Source organism: Spermophilus citellus, assembly GCF_964194105.1.
Source record: "Spermophilus citellus genome assembly, chromosome: 13".
In the NCBI taxonomy this organism is placed as follows: Eukaryota; Metazoa; Chordata; class Mammalia; order Rodentia; family Sciuridae; genus Spermophilus; species Spermophilus citellus.
Window position 1 is genome coordinate 64,650,289 of NC_138193.1, and position 20,642 is coordinate 64,670,930.

The 20,642-nt window shown below is 36.2% G+C and overlaps 1 protein-coding gene across 3 annotated transcripts in view; it reads right to left on the reverse strand.

Annotated features, from left to right (window-relative positions):
* The window catches only part of COMMD1 (copper metabolism domain containing 1), a 206,755-nt gene that overhangs the window by 96,757 nt on the left and 89,356 nt on the right, over nt 1–20,642 (reverse strand). The window lies entirely within an intron of this gene.

The window sequence follows — 20,642 nt, forward strand, 5'->3', positions numbered from 1 at the left end:
GAACTCAGCTAAGTGAATATGCTAAGTCTTTGGCATATTTACAGAATGCTAAGAGTTGCTATGGAGCCTAATCACATTGATAACTTAACAGAGTATATGAGCTTACTAAACCATTAGCATGCTCTTCGGAACATATGGCTTTAAAAACCTTTGGACTACTTACAATGTTGCTTTCCGTCAACTGCAGGAGGCCCAAATGGAACCAATTATGATTAATGATAAGAGATTTAAAATTCATTCCTGAAAGAGTTATACCTAAGGAAATCTGTAAAACAATCATTCTCAACAGTAGGATAGACTAACCAACCAATGAAGTATATTACAAAATCGCTTTCAGAAACTTGTCAATTTTTTTAAAAAGGCACTGAGGATTGAACCCAGGACTTCGCTCATGAAAATCAAATACTCTATTCTGGAGCTATAGCCCCAGCCCAGAAACTATCAATCAAGAGGCTTGAAAGATTAAAGTGTCATGGAAGACAAATACCAAGGATAAGGAGAAGAAAGTCTGTTATAAGTTATTGACATTTTTAGATTGACAAGATGCACATATGAAAAAACTTGCAGAGTATAAGCTAATTGCTTGTCAATCTAGAAGCCTATCAGAATATACACTGAACCTACCTAAGGTAAGCAGGTTATAAGATAAATAAGCTACATGAAAAACAGAATAAAGGGTAATTTACTATAAAAATCTTTAAAATTCTTTACAGCTTTGTGTCTTGGTCCTCAGCTTGAAACTACTGGGAGGTAGTAAAAACTTTAAGAGGTAGAGGCTAGTAGAGGTCTTTAGGGGCATATCCTTAGGAACTGTGGGATCTCAGTCTCTTCTCTTTTTACTCTCACTTCTTAGTCATGAAGTAAGTAGTTTTGTTCCACCATGAACTCCCACCATGATGTGCTCCCACAGGCCCCCCCCCCAAAAAAAACCCCAGAGCCAACCAATTAATAACTGAAACTGTAAGCCAAAATAAACCTTTACGATTTAGCTGATTATCTCAGATATGTGTTACAATAACAGAAAGCTGACTGACATTAATTCAGAGCATTTCTGAATTAATGATATAAGTAAATGGAAAATTAGATTCATGATAACAAATGCTTAACTTATTCAGAGTTTTTGATTAACAGCACATATCAAGGCATACCTGTTCTTTCATCCCAGCTCTTGTCACTGAGCTTCCATTTTAAGGAAGAAAAGGTATTTAAGGGGAAAAAAAAGTTTAATTTCAAATAGCAATAGCATATACTTTGACTAGGTCAAGTTCCAGAATATCAGTAATGAATCTTCAAGGGCAAATAAAATCAAATTTAAAGGCAAAAACTTTTCTCATTTTAGATTTAATTATATTTTTAACTGCCACATGACATAGCCAGTTACAAAAAATGTCTCCACAGCAAGGCATATAAACTGATCTTTTAGCAGGCCTCTTTCAAAGTGAAAAATCCTTTCCTAAAATGAATTATTCAAAGCTGAAAAAAAATAATAGAAGTGAGAAAATAATAAAGGGAATATTTTTCTTTCTTTTTTCCCCCAACAAAATAAAATACAAAATTGCAAAATGCATATACCTTGAGTATTTTTTATTTTAAGAATAAAATAAGTATAAGAAAAGAAGAACTTAAACTAGCACTATTTGCTGATGATATGATTCTATACCTATAAGACCAAAAAAAAAACTCCACCAGAAAACTTCTAGAACTAGTAAATGAATTCAGCAATGTAGCAGGATATAAAATCAACACACAAAAATCAAAGGTATTTCTGTATAAGTGACAAATCCTCTGAGAAGGAAATATCCTCAAAAAAATAAAATAAGATACTTGGGAATCAACAAAAGAGGTGAAACATCTATACAATCAAATCTACAGAACCTTAAAGAGAGAAATCTTCAAAGACGACATTAGAAGATGTAAAGATCTACCTTGCTCATGGATAAGCAGAATTAATATTATCAAAATGACCATATACCAAAAGCACTATACAAGTTTAATGCAATTCTGATCAAAATCCCAATGGCATTCCTCACAGAAATAGAAAAAGCAATCATGAAATTCATCTGGAAAAATAAGAGACCCAGAATAGCTAAAGCAGTTCTAAGCAGGAAGAGCAAAACAGGTGGCATTGCTATACCAGACCTTAAACTATACTACAGAGCAATAGTAACAAAACCAGCATGGTATTGGCACCAAAACAGGCCAGTAGACCAATGATACAGAATAGAGGACAAAATTACAATTATCTTATATTAGACAAAGGTGCCAAAAACATGCACTGGAGAAAAGATAGCATCTTCAACAAATGGTATTGGGAAAACTGGAAATCCATATGCAACAAAATGAAATTGAATCCCTATCTCTCACCATGCACAAAACTTAACTCAAAATGGATCAAGGACTAGGAATTAAACCAGAGATTCTGCATCTAATAGAAGAAAAAGTAGGCCCTAATCTTCATCATGTGGGATTAGGCCCTAACTTCCTTAATAAGACTCCTATAGCACAAGAATTAAAAACAAGAATCAATAAATGGGATGGATTCAAACTAAAAAGTTTTTTCTCAGCAGAAGAAATAATCTGTGAGGTGAACAGAGAGCCTACATCTTGGGAGCAAATTTTTACCTCTCACACATCAGATAGAGCACTAATCTCTAGGGTATATAAAGAACTCAAGAAGCTAAACACCAAAAAAACAAATAACCCAATCAATAAATGGGCCAAGGACCTGAACAGACACTTCTCAGAAGAGGATATAATATCAATCAACAAATATATGAAAAAAATGATCATCATCTCTAGCAACAGAGAAATGCAAATCAAAACTACTCTAAGATATCATCTCACTCCAGTCAGAATGGCAGATATTATGAAGACAAACAACAACAAGTGTTAGCGAGGATATGGGGAAAAAGGTACACTCATACACTGCTGGTGGGACTGAAAATTGGTGCAGCCAATTTGGAAAGCAGTATGGAGATTCCTTGGAAATCAGGGAATGAAACCACCATTTGACCCTATTCCTCTTCTCTGACTATACTCAAAGAACTTAAAAATAGCATACTACAGGGACACAGCCACATCAATGTTTATAGCAGCATAATTCACAAAAGCTAAACTGTGAAGCCAACTTAGATGTACTTCAGTGGATGAATAGATTTAAAAAAATGTGGCATTTATACACAATGGAATATTACTCAGCATTAAAAAAAGAACAAAATCATGGCATTTGCAGGTAAATGGATGGCACTGGAGAAATTAATGCTAAGTGAAGTTAGCCAATCCCAAAAAAAACAAATGCCAAATGTTTTCTCTGATATAAGGGGGGATAACTGATAGTGGGGTAGGGAGGGAGAGCATGGGAGGATTAGATTAATTCTAGATAGGGAAGAGGGGTGGTAGGGAAAGGGAGGGGGAAGGGGATTAGCAAGGATGGTGGAATGTGATGGTCATCATTATATAAAGTACATGTATGAAGACTTGAATTGGGTGTCAACAAACCTTATATACAGAGATATGAAAAATTGTGATATATATGTGTATTAAGAATTGTAATGCAAAAAAAAGTACATGTATAATGGCATAAATTGGTGTGAACATACTTTATATACAGAGATAAAAAATTGTAATGTAGAAGAAGATGGCAGCAAATAGAGAGCGACACCCCCGTGTCCCGAGTCACTGCTCAGGTGATTAGCAAGTTTAGACCCGCCGGAAGCTATCTTGATAGGAATGTCCAGCAAAACTGGGGTGCACTGAAACCTAGAGGAAGAATTTCAGCACCTGAGGATCAGTGATCGCTGCTCAATTGTGAGTGAGCCATGCCCGCGGAGATTCAGGCTGATTGATCAGCGGCCTGCCCCGCAGATGGAGCCTGTGCACCGACGTGCCAGCAACGCAGAGAAAGGGTGCTACGGATTCTGTGGGGTCCTGCCAACTGTGCCTTCACGGTGCTTCAGGCCGAGTTCTGGGATGGAGATGGGGAGAGAAACAGTCCAGATCTGCCCTCCACACCGAACACCCCACCCAGGAAGTCAGTGGACACCATATTGGGGAGCTGACGTCACCATCGCCAGACAGACACAGCAAGTTCAGTGACAGAACAGGTGTGTAACACTCAGCCCCTCTCCCATACAGTGGGGAAATCGCATAAAATCTCTCCCCGGCTTTCTGGGGACGTGAATATCAGAGTGGGCGTGAATATCAGAGGCGTGGAGAAAAGTAAAGATACCTGACCTCCAACTCCCCCCTCCCACCAGCGGCTAAACGAAACCTGTCTGGCCAGCTCTCGGGGGAGTGGCTATCGGAGGGAATCAAAAGAATAGGGGGCCAGTTCCCAATACCCGCACTCCACATCCGGGAAACTGCAGGCCCAGAGTGTAGCTTGAACTGCGGAGAGGTACCACACTGGGGAAGGCTTGTCTGGCAGGAGAAGCGAGGAGACTAGAGGCCAGGAACAAACCTAATTGAACAGGATTGGAGAGACACCAGGTTGGGGAGGAGGCAGTGGCCTCATACAGATTGTTTCCTACAGCCCAAGGGCAAAATCTTGGTCTAGAAGGCACAGCTCCACCTACTAGAAGCGAAGAAAATAGAAGCCTAACAGTGCTTTTTTTCCTCTTTTTTTTAAATTGTACTTTATTTTATTATTATTTTTTATCATTTCTTCTTTTTCTTTCTATTTTTTCTCTTTCTTTTTTCTCTCTCTCTCTTTCTTGGTTTGCTTCCTTACCTTTTCCCTATCTTTCCTCCCAAGCACAACCACTCCGATTACCGTGTAATTTACTAAATGCAAATTGATGAATGTTGCCAGCCAGTCTACAGTCCGCCTAAGCCCTTAACTACCCCCAAGTACTCCTGTCTATTCTCTTGTTAATATCCGACTTCATTTGAGCAACCCCCCAAAGAAGCTAAGATATACTAACCTCCATACCATCACATCTCCTGACCTCAACATAAATACTAAGTTCAAACCTCAATTCTCTATATGCCATCAAAATCTGTAGGCCTTTAATGAAACTAAGGAATTTACCTTAAATCACAACTAAATCCAACATCTCTAAACATTGTCTCCGAACACAAAGGAGAGATCTTGGAGCTATACAAAACCAAAACAAATTTATAGAAGAAAATAATAACACAACAGTCAAACAGAGCTGGAAAGGAACATGAGCCCTACAAAAAAAGGAAGAAAAGGAACACAAACAATGCATGATAGCTTAAATTTACAGGAGATGCTAGATGCACCAGAACAATGGTCAAATAAGGAACTCAAGGCATACCTGACTCAGATGGAATGGAATCTTAAAGAGATCATTAGACAGCAAATGCAAGCAATGAAAGAACACCCCGACAATGAATTATACAAACAAATTCAAAAAGCAAACAAACAACTCTACAGGGATATAGAGGTTATAAAAAAAACAGAAATCCTAGAAATGAAGGAAAGTATAAACCAAATTAAAAAAACAAATGAAAGTATCACCAGTAGAGTAGACCAAGTAGAAATCAGAACATGAGACAATGAAGACAAAATATATCATCTCGAAAAGAGTCTAGTCAACTCAGAAAAGTTGGTAAGAAATTATGAGCAAAACATCCAAGAGATATGGGATATCATAAAAAAAAAAACAAATTTAAGAGTCATTGGGATACAGGAAGGTATAGAGGTCCAAACCAAAAGAATGAGCAACTGTTAAATGAAATAATTTTAGAAAACTTTCCAGACATGAAGAATGAAGCAGATTTACAAATACTAGAAGCCTACAGAATACCAAACATACAGAATCACAATAGACCAACTCCAGGACACATTGTTATGAATATATCCAACATACAGAACAAGGAGAGAATATTAAAAGCTACAAAAGAAAGGAGGCAGATTACATTTAGGGGTAAACCAATTAGGTTAACGGTGAATTTCTCATCACAGACACTGAAAGCGAGAAGATCCTGGAACGTTTTTCAACACTGAAAGATAATGGGTGGGAACCAAGAGTTTTATATCCAGCAAAACTAAGCCTCAGATTTGACAATGCAATAAAAATCTTCCATGATAAACAAAAGTTAAAAGAATTCGCAGCCAGAAAACCAGCACTGCAAAGCATTTTGGGCAAAACACTACATGAAGAGGAAATAAAAAACAACAACAAAAAACAACAGTGGGCAGTACCTCAGTAAAGGGGGGGGATGAAAAACTAAACAAAGAGGAAAAACAAACCAAATCTTAAAAATAATTAAATAAAAAAACAAACATGACTGGAAGTACAAGCCATATATCAATAGTAACCCTAAATGTTAATGGCTTAAACTCACCAATTAAACGACATAGGCTAGCAACCTGAATTAAAAAAGCAAATCCAACAATATGCTGCCTTCAGGAGACTCATCTGATAGGAAAAGACATACACAGGCTGAAGGTGAAAAGCTGGGAAAAATCATACCACACACTTAGGCCTTGGAAGCAAGCAGGGGTGGCTATACTCATATCAAATAAAATCGACTTCAAGCCAAAATTAATCAAAAGGGATAAAGAAGGACACTATATACTGTTAAAGGGAACCATTCACCAACAAGACATAACAATTATCAACTTATATGCCCCAAACAATGGTGCTGCCACGTTCATAAAACAAACCTTCCTCAAGTTCAAGGGACAAATTGACCACAACACAATAATTATAGGTGACTTCAATATACCTCTCTCACCACTGGACAGATCTTCCAAACAAAAGTTGAATAAAGAAACTATAGAACTCAATAACACAATTAAAACCTAGACTTAACCGACATATATAGGATATATCAACCATCAACAAGCGGATATACTTTTTTCTCAGCAGCGGATCCTTTTCAAAAATAGACCATATATTATGCCATAGGGCAACTCTTAGCAATTATAAAGGAGTAGAGATAATACTATACAGCTTATCTGATCATAATGGAATGAAACTGGAAATCAACAATAAAAGAAGAAGGGGAAAACCCTACATCACTTGCAGAATGAACAATATGTGACTGAACAATCAATGGGTTACAGATGACATCAAGGAGGAAATTAAAAAATTCATTGAGATAAATGAAAACACAGACACAACATGTCAGAGTCTATGGGACACAATGAAAGCTGTTCTAAGAGGAAAATTGGAGCTCATTCCTCAAAAAGAAGAAAAACCAACAAATAAATGATCTCACACTTCATCTCAAAGCCCTTGAAAAAGAAGAGCAAAACAACAGCAAATGCAGTAGAAGGCAAGAAATAATTAAAATCAGAGCTGAAATCAATGAAATTGAAATAAAAGAAACAATTGACAAAATTGACAAAACTAAAACTTGGTTCTTCAAAAAAGTAAATAAGATCGACAGACCCTTAGCCATGCTAACGAAGAGAAAAAGATAGAGAACTCAAATTACTAGCATACGGGATGAAAAAGGTAATATCACAACAGACACTACAGAAATACAGAAGATAATGAGAAATTATTTTGAAACCTTATACTCCAATAAAATAGAAGATAGTGAAGGTATCGATAAATTTCTTAAGTCATGTGATCTGCCCAGTTTGAGTCAGGAGGATACACACAACTTAAACAGACCAATATCAATTGAAGAAATAGAAGAAGCCATCAAAAGACTACCAACCAAGAAAAGCCCAGGACCGAATGGGTATACAGCAGAGTTTTACAGAACCTTTAAAGAAGAACTAATACCAATACTTCTCAAGCTATTTCGCGAAATAGAAAAAGAAGGAGTACTTCCAAATTCATTCTACGAGGCCAACATAACCCTGATTCCTAAACCAGATAAGGACACTTCAAAGAAAGAAAACTACAGACCAATATCTCTAATGAACATAGATGCAAAAATCCTCAAAATTCTGGCAAATCCAAATGTCTTCTTTGATATAAAGAGAGCAACTAAGAACAGAACAGGGAGGAAGAGCATGAGGAAATGATTAACATTAAACAAAGACGAGTAGGGGGAGAGAAAGGGAGAGAGAAGGGAAAGCATATGGAAATGGTAGGAGACCCTCAATGTTACACAAAATTACATAGAAGAGGATGTGAGGGGAAAGGGGGGGGAAACAAGGGAGAGAATTGAACAACAGCAGATGAGGTAGAGAGGGATGATGGGTGGGGAGGGGAGGGGGGATAGTAGGGGATAGGAAAGGTAGCAGAATAAAACAGTCACTAACATGCCATTATGTAAAAATGTGAGTGTGTAACCTATGTGATTCTGCAATTTGTATTTGGGGTAAAAATGGGAGTTCATAACCCAATTGAGTCAAATGTATGAAAGATTATATATCATGAGCTCTGTAATGTTTTGAATAACCAATAAAAAAAAATTCTGGCAAATCAGATACAAAAATATATCAAAAAGATTGTGCACCATGATCAAGCAGGATTTATCCCTGGGATGCAAGGCTGGTTCAATATACAGAAATCAATAAATGTAATCCACCACATCAATAGACTTAAAGATTAAAAACTATATGATCATCTTGATAGACGCAGAAAAAGCTTTCGACAAAATACAACATCCCTTTATATTCAAAACATTAGAAAAACTAGGGATAACAGGAACTTACCTCAACATTGTAAAAGCTATTGATGCTAAGCCTCAGGCTAGCATCACTCTAAATGGAGAAAAACTGAAGGCATTCCCTCTAAAATCTGGAACAAGATAGGGATGCCCTCTCTCACCACTCTTATTCAACATAGTTCTTGAAACCCTAGCTATAGCAATAAGACAGATGATAGAAATTAAAGGCATAAAAATAGGAAAAGAAGAACTGAAATTAGCACTATTTGCGGTTGACATGATCCTATGCCTAACGGACCCAAAAGGTTCTCCCAAAAAACTTCTAGAACTAGTAGATGAATTCAGCAGAGTGGAGGGATATAAAATCAACACTCATAAATCTAAGGCATTCTTGTATATCAGTGACAAATCCTCTGAACGGGAAATCAGGACAACCACCCCATTCACAATATCCTCAAAAAAAAAATAGAATATTTGGGAATCAACCTAACAAAAGAGGTGAAAGTCCTTTACAATGAAAACTACAGAACATTAAAGAGGGAAAGAGAAGAAGACCTTAGAAGATGGAAAGATATACCTTGTTCATGGATAGGCAGAATTAATATCATTAAAATGGCCATACTACCAAAAGTACCCTATAGGTTTAATGCAATGCCAATCAAAATCCCAATGGCATTCCTCACAGAAATAGAAAAAGCAATCATGAAATTCATCTGGAGAAACAAGAGACCCAGAATAGCTAAAGCAATCCTAAGCAGGAAGAGTGAAACAGGTGGTATAGCCATACCAGATTTCAAACTATACTATAGAGCAATAGTAACAAAAACAGCAAGGTAATGGTACCAAAACAGGCGGGTAGACCAATGGTACAGAATAGAGGACACAGAGACCAATCCACAAAATTACAACTACCTTATATTAGACGAAGTTGCTAAAAGCATGCAATGGAGAAAGGATAGCATCTTCAACAAATGGTGCCGGGAAAATTGGAAATCCATATGCAACAAAATGAAATTGAATCCCATTCTCTCACCATGCACAAAAGTTAACTCAAAATGGATAAAAGAACTAGGAATCAAACAAGAGACTCTGCATCTAATAGAAGAAAAAGTTGGCCCTAATATCCATCTCGTGGGAGAGGGCTCCAAATTCCTTAATAGGACACCTATAGCACAAGAGTTAAAATTAAGAATCAACAAATGGGACATATTCAAACTAAAAAGTTTTTTCTCAGCAAGAGAAATAATAAGTGAGATAAATAGGGAGCCTACATCCTGGGAACAAATTTTTACCCCTCACACTTCAGATAGAGCACTAATCTCCAGAGTATACAAAGAACTCAAAAAGTTAAACAACAAAAAAACAAATAACCCAATCAACAAATGGGGCAACAATCTAAACAGACACTTCACAGAGGAAGATATACAATCAATCAATAAGTACACAAAAAATGCTCACCATCTCTAGCTATCAGAGAAATGCAAATTAAAACCACTCTAAGATACCATCTCACTCCAGTAAGAAAGGCAGCCACTATGAAGTCAAACAATAACAAGTGCTGGTGAGGATGTGGAGAAAAAGGTACAGTCGTACATTGCTGGTGGGACTGCAAACTGGTGCAGCCAATTTGGAGAGCAGTATGGAGATTCCTTGGAAAGCTAGGAATGGAACCACCATTTGACCCAGCTATTACCCTTCTCGGACTATACCCAAAAGACCTAAAAAGAGCATACTACAGGGACACAGCTACATCAATGTTCATAGCAGCACAATTCACAAGAACTAGACTGTGGAACCAACCCAGATGCCCTTCAACAGATGAATGGATTAAGAAATTGTGGCATTTATACACAATGGAATATTACTCATCAGAAAAAAATAACAAAATCATGGCATTTGCAGGGAAATGGATGGCATTAGAGCAAATTCTGCTAAGCGAAGTTAGCCAATCCCTAAAATACAAATGTGGAATGTCTTCGCTGATATAAGGGGGGAGGTAACTCAAAACAGAGTAGGAAGGAAGAGCATGAGAAGAAGATTACCACGAAATAAGGAAAAGAGGAGGGAGGGAAAGGGAGAGAGAAGGGGAAATGCACGGAAGACGGAAGGAGACCCTCATGGGTTCACAAAATACATATACGATGGTGTGAGGGGGAAGGGAAGGGGAAAAAAAGAGAGAAAGAGAAATAAGTGTCATAGTAGTATGGGTAGACAATAGGGATGGGAGGGGAGTAGGGGGATAGGGAGGGCAGCTGAATACAACTGACACTAGGATTGCTGTATGTATATACATGGAAGTATAACCAATGTGATCCTGCAATCTGTACCCGTGGAAAAATAAGAATTCATACCCTATTTGAATCAAATGTATGATATGTCAAGATCATTGTATTGTCTTGAACAACTAATAAAAAAAAGAAAATGCATTTGAAAAAAAATAAATAAAAAATTGTAATGTTATCGTGTATTTAAAAAATAATAATAAAAAAGAACACTTTTAAAAAAAACAGAATAAAATAACCAAAAGGACAACATGAAAAAATACTAGCAACTTCACTGAAATGGTAGTAGTAAACTTTTCTCTTTTATCTATTTTTTTTTCAAATTTTCTCCAACATTAGTTTTGTCACCTGTATAATTTTTTTAAAAAGTTACAAATAAGTAAAAAGCAGAAAAAGTCTTTTAAAAAATAGTTGTATTTCTTTTGGTCAGAAAATAGTGATACTTATACTTATTTTGTGCAATGATTTAACATATACTTGTTACTCAGAACCTGATAAAAATGAAGAATTTTGGGCCTCATCTCACTTGCTAAATCACCCGACATTTTAAGCTAACGAAACACTGTTTAAGAATATTCACCTGGAAATAAACACCTCTCTCCATTACTAACAACTTCCTATATCTCAGCCCATATTTATCATGTTTTTTCATTTACTTGTGAGATACATGCATTCAATTTCAATACATATTGATGATATGAGATAATAAGAATATGTTAATCATGCCAGGCACAGTGGTGCATGCCTATATTCCCAGCTGAGACAGAAGGAATACAAGTTCAAGTCGAGATTGTGCAATTGAGCAAAGACCCTCTCTCAAAAATTTAAAAAATCAAAATGGTCTAAGAAAAAGGAGGGAGAAGGGGAGTTGCACGGAAGATGGAAGGAGACCCTCACTGTTATACAGAATACATGTATGATATTGTGAGGAGAAAAAGAAAAAAAAAGTGTGTCACATTAGATTGGATAGAGAGAAGTGATGGGAGGGGAGGGGAGGGGAAGCAGGGATAGGAAGGGCAGCAGAATAGACTAGAAATTATGATTGCTGTATGCATATAGGTGACTGTATGAACGATGTGATTCTGCAATCTGTACAATCAGAAAAATGAGAAATTATACCCCAAATGTATAAATTGCCAAGATCATTGTAATGTCATGTGTAGCTAATAAAAAAAAATGGTCTAAGATGTAGATTAGTGGTAAAGCATATCTGGGGTTCAATCCCCAGTACCCCCTCCACACACACACAAAAGAATATGTTAAATACACCACTATATTTGGGGTAATGTTTTTTTAAAATAAAATGGAGTTCCAAAACTCAAACTCTAGCCACCAACCCCTATTACATTATACCACATCCATTAAAATGAGCCAAAACCAGATTCTGAGTATGCCAGAGGCACTCTTAATAAGTCTGAAATCCATTAATGAGGAAACACTAGAACCATAGGGTGGCATGATACTACAATACTAGAATACTAAGTACACCCTGTCTCTACCTTATCAAGGCCTAGTCAACAACTTTAACTTTTTAGTTGCTTGAAATGCTCACCCTTAGCACTATTGACATTTTAAGCTGGGTAATTCTTTATTGTGGATCTTTTCTGTGCATTGTAGGTGGTTCAGCAGCATTCATGGCCTAGAGATATCAACAGTATATTCCCAAAAGAATCTGTAGGGGCAAAAAGGTGTGAGAATTTTTTTCACCCATAGTAGGGGCCTTAGCCAACACTCCTATAACAAAAAACAGGTTAACAAGAGAAAAGTGTAGCAAATTTATTTAATCTAAGCTTTACTAACATACAAGGAAAACTTCTTCAGCTTAGGCTGAAGAAGAATGTACAAATCTTGTGGAAATGTGATTGGACAAAAGAATATGATATAATGGAAATAGAGATTGGGGAAACGGAGCAAAGCCCATCTGTTCAGATTCTTTCTGACCTCTATGTGTAGCACTCCTTCCTCCAGGAACACAAATGACACCTCTGGAATGAATATTGCAAGGGGAGAAAGGAGGCAGTGACCTTTTCTAGATTTTAATAGTTTTTTTAATATTTATTTTTTTTAGTTGTAGTTGGACACAATACCTTTGTTTTATTTATTTATTTTTATGTGGTGCTGAGGATCGAACCCAGGGCCTTGTATATGCTAAGGGAGCGCTCTACCGCTGAGCCACAACCCCAGTCCCTTAATAGTTTGTTTTGAAGAAGAGGGATTCTAGATTTCATGATCTACCTTGACAAAGAGTAATTCTGATGGGATAGAAGATGGAAAGATAGGAGAACGTAAAAACAAAAAGAAGACCTTGGTGCTGAGGGTTTTCTAAATTCTCTCAGTTCAGAGTACTCACCTTTGAGATACTATATTCTGAGTCAACACATCATTCATATAATTATTATATTTTCCCCATTTCTCAGGTTCTATCCACACACAAAATATATATACATTCTGCTAATTACTACAAGAAAATCTATGTATCTATAATCTTTTATAAATCACACAAATTAGCACTGAGAAAAAGCTGATACAGTTATAAGGAGGACTGGTAATGTAGCTCATTTGGTACCACTATTCCTGATACTGTGATTCAAAAAGAAATTAAGAATAGCACAATTCCTACTTTCATGTTCCTCAGAGTCTGATGAGGCAGATACAAGCAGGTGCAAGCAACTACAAATGTGACAGGCCTGATAAAGAGGGAAAGGGAATTGTGAAAAATAATATAATAGGGGGAATTCACCCAGATACAGTAGTCAAGGGAAAAAAAAATCTCCATTGTTGAAGGACATTTGAAACATGAAAGATGAAAAACAACTGGTTAGGTTAAGTTTTTCAGAATAAGCACTTAAGCTTCCTTCCTTGGAATTCACATGAAGAATAATAACATTCCTTCACCTTCTCCCTCTCTCCCTCCCTCCCCCTGCCCTTTCTATGCTGAGGATCAAATTCAGGCATTGTGACTGCTAGGCAAATGACTCTACTACTGAGCTACATCACCAGTCCTCCATCACCTTCCCTCTTACGTCAGTTTGTTTATTTCAAGTTCATTATATTTCAAACCTCAAGACAACTCAAATTTAACAGCTTGTATATGTGCAGGCAGGAGAAAACTACAGAAGAATCTATCTCCACCTCTGTTTTCAAACATTTGGTCAATAGATTTAATTAAATCTAACTTCCAGAAGTAAAGTTCAAGTAATTCAAATTTGAAGTAAGGACAGAACAAATAGGACACACTTTCTGTCTAAGGGATACTACTAAATGGGAATTTTAAAAATTTTCCTCTTTCCTTATGAGATTGAAAAGTGATTCCAAACAGATTTGGTTATTTAAAAATAAAAATATAAAGAACTGAAGGGAGTGCAGTTAACAAACATGAAATAAGGCAGTGAACTCAAGTTTGATATTTTGATGAGAGACACCCCCCCACACCCGCTATTAGTAAGTCAAGCATCTTCAGTGAATAGTAATTGCAATTCTTATTTAACCTCCAATTGTCCAAGACAAACTATTTCCTTTGCCCAAAGCTACATCCAGTATTACCAGCTGAGCTGGTATTTCCAAACGCTCTGACTCAGACAAATATCAAGATGATGATAGAGCCTGGCATCTTTGAATAAAACAATGTGTATTCAGCAGATGAAAGACTGCATACTCAGCATTCATCACTTTAAAGTTAAAGAATACTTGAAAATATTCTCAAATGTCTAAATCTTCATAGAAAAACAGGTTTAGAGTATTCTTTGGCTTTAAAAATAGAAAGGTTATTTCAGTTTCTGGTAAATACCTTTGGAGGTAGAGGCATTAACCAGCCTGACAACATATGTCAAAAGGTTACTTACACTTTTGATTATTTTACCTCAGTGCCAGCTTACAAAATACAAAACCAGTTCAGTAATTACTCAACCTCCTTTAGTAACAGAGCTGGCAGAAGAATACTACTAAATGGGAATGAAAGAAAACAAAAATCAACTTCACAAATGTAATTTATCAAGCAAAGAAATCTAGAAGTATTTTTCATTGGGAAAAAAAAAACAAGATCTGAAATTTTTAATCCAGAGGTAGAAATGGATTCATTTCAAATAAACTAAAGCCATGAATTTTTAAAAGTTGTTTCAGGCTAAAGCATATCCCATGTTAAATGATGGTACCTACTATTAATAGGTAACAGTGTGTCCCTACATTAGTCATATACATATGGAGGAAGAGCAATTTCTGGTGTCATGGACCAAAAAGACACCTATAATGTTTTGATAGCAGTGTGAAGAGGAAAATGGTGATTAATGGTCAAAAAAATTATTGTACTAAAGAATATCACAAAACAAAAAGTAAGCTGACCAGGTATACCAAAACCCCCGGCAAATCAATCTTGGAAATATATAATTGCAAGACTTTCTTCCTGAAATATTTTAATTTTGTCTTCTGAATTTTAATTTTGAGATATCATGTAATTTATCTATGAACCATAAAAGTAGGATTCACTTAATAAAAATTGTTTTAAAAGGAATATGACTTTTAAATATATTTCAAAAATATATAAAAGTAAGAGGTAACACTTCATAAATGATTTTCCACTGAGAAAGAGCATGGTTAGTGGAAAAGATGAGTTTTAAGTCCAGAGAGAACTGCATTCAAACCTTCAGCCCTACTACTAAAACGTATGACTTTGGGTACATTGCTTAACATCTCTGAACCTCTGTCTTCATTTATTTATCTTGAAATGATTGTTTTAAGAACTGGCTCAAAAGAGACACTATCAAAAAGTGCATATTATTATAATTATTATAGAAATGCTACTTACATAAACTTTTTCCAGGAAGGCTTTTGAGCAATAAAGGACCTACTTTTGTGCAAGAAAATACCTAACCAGCTAAAAGTTCTATAATTCCTGTGAGGATTCCTAGTTCTAAAAACTTCTTGTTTTAGTAGACGTTGTTTTAAACAAGGAAAGGGAACACTATTGTCAGTTACTAAGTTTTGCTAACTTTCAGAAGATATATTACCTGCTATATCCATAGGTAGATATATTCCTGCATTAAGTAGGACTGTGCTTTCCTTTATTTCCTTAATTACCAACCAGAAACTGGACAGCTATGCTAAAAAATTGTCATTGCTAAGACAGTAGAATAAATCTAACATAATTTTCCTATGCACACATATGAAAATACCATCACACCCACCTGTAACAATAGGGTCCTAATTAGAATAAGATATATCCTATGCTTGTATAATCTTATCAAAATGGATTCTACTGTTATGTATAACTAAGAAGAACCAATAACATAAAATTTTTTAAAAAACTGTAATTGCTGCAAGAGCAACTTACTTTCCCTAATTATCTATGTATCTACTTGCTATCCTAGAGATTGAACCCAGGGGCACTTTACACTGAGCTACATCCATACATCCCCAGTTCTTTTTATTTTTTATTTTGAGATGTGATTTCACTTCCCAAACAAAGCTTCTCAAGTCCCAGGGATTACAGGTATGCAGCATCAGCCTGGCCTACTTTCCTTGATATTTAAAAGGAATATGTTGTGAAAGAGCTAGAAAAACAGCCAGCACCAACCTAAGGACACTGTGCTATTCTCACATACTTTCTTTGAGTCAAGTTAGCTAATCAACTCCTCAAAGAGAACATTCTGATCATCACATAAAAGACTAGTTCTCTGTGCATGCCTGTAATCCTAGCAGCTTGGGAGGCTGAGGCAAGAGGATTGTAAGTTCAAAGCCAGCCTCATAAAGTGAAGGGCTAAGCAACTCAGTGAGACCCTGTCTCTAAATAAAATACAAATAGGGCTGGGGATGTGGCTCAGTGGTCGAGTGCCCCTGAGTTCAATCCCAGTACTTAAAAAAAAAAAAAAAAAAAAAGACTAGCTGTCTTTAAGACTGGAACAGTTACTGACACTTCTGAAAAAAAACCTATTCTTTTGTGGGGCCCTGTGATTTCACAAGCTATGGAATTTAAACAGTATACAAGCTTGGGATGGTTTCTTCAAGAAAATGTGAAGATTATATTTTCTATTTGAAGGGAAAAAAGGATATGGCATCCAACTCAACTAAGCAGAGTAACTTAATAGTCAAACTCATAAAAATGCTAACCCATTTTTCAGGCACAATTTTTTTCCAAGTTATATTTAATTTATCTACTTGTGCTGCCCTATGATTTAACAGAGATCATATTACAACTCTTCCTGACAATGCAAAACAATTTTTATTTTAAAAGCCAACAATAATCACTAAGTAACAACTTTTTTAAGGTATCATGAAAGTAAGCAAGCAACAAAATTTAGTTTAATGTAAATAGCAACAGGCCCCCAGAGAAAAGATAAAACCTGTGAAAGATGATACCCTGGCTCATTGGGTTAATATAAAATGAAAACAGAGATATGAGTTAATCAATTTTTAATCATCAACAATCTTCACTAGTGAAGCATATCTACAAACAACTAGCATTTTTAGTTTTTTTTTTTAAGTTGGAAACAATACCTTTATTTTATTTATTTATTTTTATGTGGTGCTGAGGATCAAACCCAGGGCCTCACCATGTGCTAGACGAGTGCTCTACCACTGAGCCACAACCCCAGCCCCGCATTTTTAGTTTCTAACCACCAATGAATTCTATGCTTCTTAACCTGCTTCAATAGAGTTAACTAATGGGATGAAAAAACTATCATCTTTAGTAACAGAGTAGAGTACATAAAAAGATTTGGGTTTCTAAGTAAATCTGATTAAAAAGAAAAAGTACTCTATAAACATAGTAGCATTTCAGTAGAATGAATCAGACATAACTCTCCTTTGTTCATAAGTGAATACATGACCAGTGTGAACTCCACATCATGTACAACCACAAGAATGGGATCCTAATTAGAATAAGTTATACTCCAGGTATGTATAATATGTCAAAATACACTCTAATGCCATGTATAGCTAAAAAGAACAAACTTTTTAAAGTATGGAAAAAACCACAGTAGCATCTATTTAGAATTTAATTACATTTTGTTTTATGTCATAAATAGGCCTGGTTCACTAGAATCAGGGTTATGTCTAACTATTGGAAGGGTTTACAAACATAAGAAAGAAGCAGAGCATGATGGAGCACACCTGTTATCCCAGCAACTCAAGAGGCTGAGGCAGGATGATTCCAAGTTAAGAGACCAGCCTCATCAACTTAGTGAGGCCCTAAGCAATTTAGTGAGACCCTGTTTCAAAAGCTTAAAAGGGCTGGGGATGTGCCTCAGTAGCTAAGTGCCCCTGGGTTTAATCCCTGGTGTGCGCGCGCGCGCGCACACACACACAACAAAAAAAAAAAAGGCAAAGAAAGAAGCCTAAAAGTTAAGGCAACTACCCTAAGCCAGCATTTTAAGTGGGTCAGACAGCGCAGATATCCTAAAAGGAAAATAAAAGCAAAAGGAGGCAAAGCTTGCTAGCATACATCTGTAATCCCAGCTACTTAGAGGCTAAGGTAGGAGAACTACAAGTAAGAGGAAAACATGGGCTATTTAGGAAGTCCCTGTCTCAAAATTTAAAAACAAAGGCTGGGTATATACTGATATAGTTCAGTAGGTAGAGCACTTGCCTTGCATGTGCAAGGCTCTGGGATCAATGGGGGTGGGGGGCAGCAAATGGAGACAAATAAAGTAACAAATGACATGTAATCCTTGCTTCCTGGAACAAGCAAGCTCTCATGCAATAAAAAATGAAAACAGTCAGTTAAGTGGTCAGAAGACCAAGATCAACTGCCAAGAGAGATAAGAGTAGTAAGGCAATGGCCAACAAAGACAGAGATGAAGAATTGAGAGAATGTTTACAAAACCTCAAAAGCACATTTAGTCTGCATTTTCCCTACCATTTGGAATCCTATTTAACAATACCAGTATCATCCTTTGAATAAGCTGCATCTATAATCTATAAATCTAAACCTATAACCTGGAGGCTATAAGTGAAAAAAAAATTAAGAGGATACAGTCACTTAGAGCACTGTACTTATATATTTTTATCAAATTTTTAAGACTTAAAATAAATAGCAAAATAGCTAATGTATGGGGCTGGGGATGTGGCTCCAGCAGTAGCACGCTGGCCTGGCATGCGTGAGGCCCAGTTTGATCCTCAGCACCACATAAAAGCAAAGATGTTGTATCCGCTGAAAACTAAAAAATAAATATTAAAAAATTCTCTCTCTCTCTCTCTCTCTCTCTCTCTCTCTCTCTCTCTCTCTCTTTCTCTCTCCCTTAAAAAAAAATAGCTAATGTATTCTGGGTATTAACATATAGCATACTCATATAAATGTTAAAACTAAGGCTTGTGACACTTCAGGAACTATTTTAAGCATAAAGAATGTTAAGAGAACACATAAGAGAAAGGAGATAAAATGAGGAGATGCCCAGAAAGGAAAGAAAATATCATAACAGCATCTGATGGATTCTTGCCAAGAAACTGAACTTGAATCTGATTAAGTTCTCCACCAGGGGGGATTTTGCCCCCAAGGAACAGACTCCACCGGCCAGATACAAATATATACCCCAAAGCCACGCCCCCAATTCCCATTGCCTCCAGCCACACCCTACCACTTCAGTTACTACTCAGTTAATCCCTATAAGGGGATTAATTCACTGATTGGGTTAAGACTCCTACAACCCAATCATTTCTCCTCTGAACATTCTTGTATTGTCTCACACATAATGGAGAACACCTCACGTCCAAACCATAACAGAGAAGCTGAGAGACACTTCTCTAAATCTAATGGAAAACATGGAAGTCAGAGAAACATGCTAAAACACTTTATGGGGATGCAATTGGCAAAATCCATAACATAGAAAATTCTGTGGGATAAACACAATACCTTCAACAAATAAATTGTGAGAGAGAATGGGTACACGGGTAATGGGTACATGATATTTTTTTCTCTAATACATGTTTGAAATTTTCATTATAAAAAGTTTCTTTTTAAGCCTTCTTTATATATACATGTGTGTGTGTATTTTTGTTGCAGATGGACACAATGTCTTTATTTATTTTTAAGTGGTGTTGAGGATCCAGCCCAGTGCCTCACATGTGAAAGATAGGGCTCTACCACTGAGCTACAGTCCCAGCCCCCTATAAAAAGTTTTTAAGGAAGAGTCATCATCAGTCTTTGAACTTTATGAATACATGCATCCTGCTGTACTCTCTTTAGCTAATAACCTTATACCAAATGACAGCTGCATCAAACATAAAAAGCCATCAGAATGGAATATTCCATTTTAAAAAACAGAATGTACTTCCCCTAGTAATATCAGCATTTGTAGTGTTAGGTACAGTGGATGTACAGCAGTACCCCATATATAGGAATCTTATATCTGTGACCATTTATAATCATTACAAAGTGATCCCATGATAGGTTAAACAATTCTAGTACATATCTTTGGACAGTGAACCCATATTCTCCTTTCTCATAAATTGGATAGTAAAGCTAATTTCTTCTAACTTCTGGTAACCAGAATGCTACTAGTAAGACCAATTCGAGAAAAGCAGCCCAGAAGCAAGAACTGTGAGTTAATATACCAGTACCTTCCAAATAATAATAGCTAATATTTATTATGGCCTCCCCATGTTCCAGACAGTTTTAAACACATTTACCCACAGTGACTCATTCATTCTTTTTGTTCATTTGTTTTGTCGTTCGTTCTTAAATAATTGAAATAAAGTATTCATCAAGTAAATGTTTATATGGTTACAGCAGAATCAGGATTTATTACAAGTGACTAAAGAATAAAATTATTTGGCTATATCTCATTAATAGAATGTATTCAAAGAAAAATCAGCAAAGAAAACTGCAAC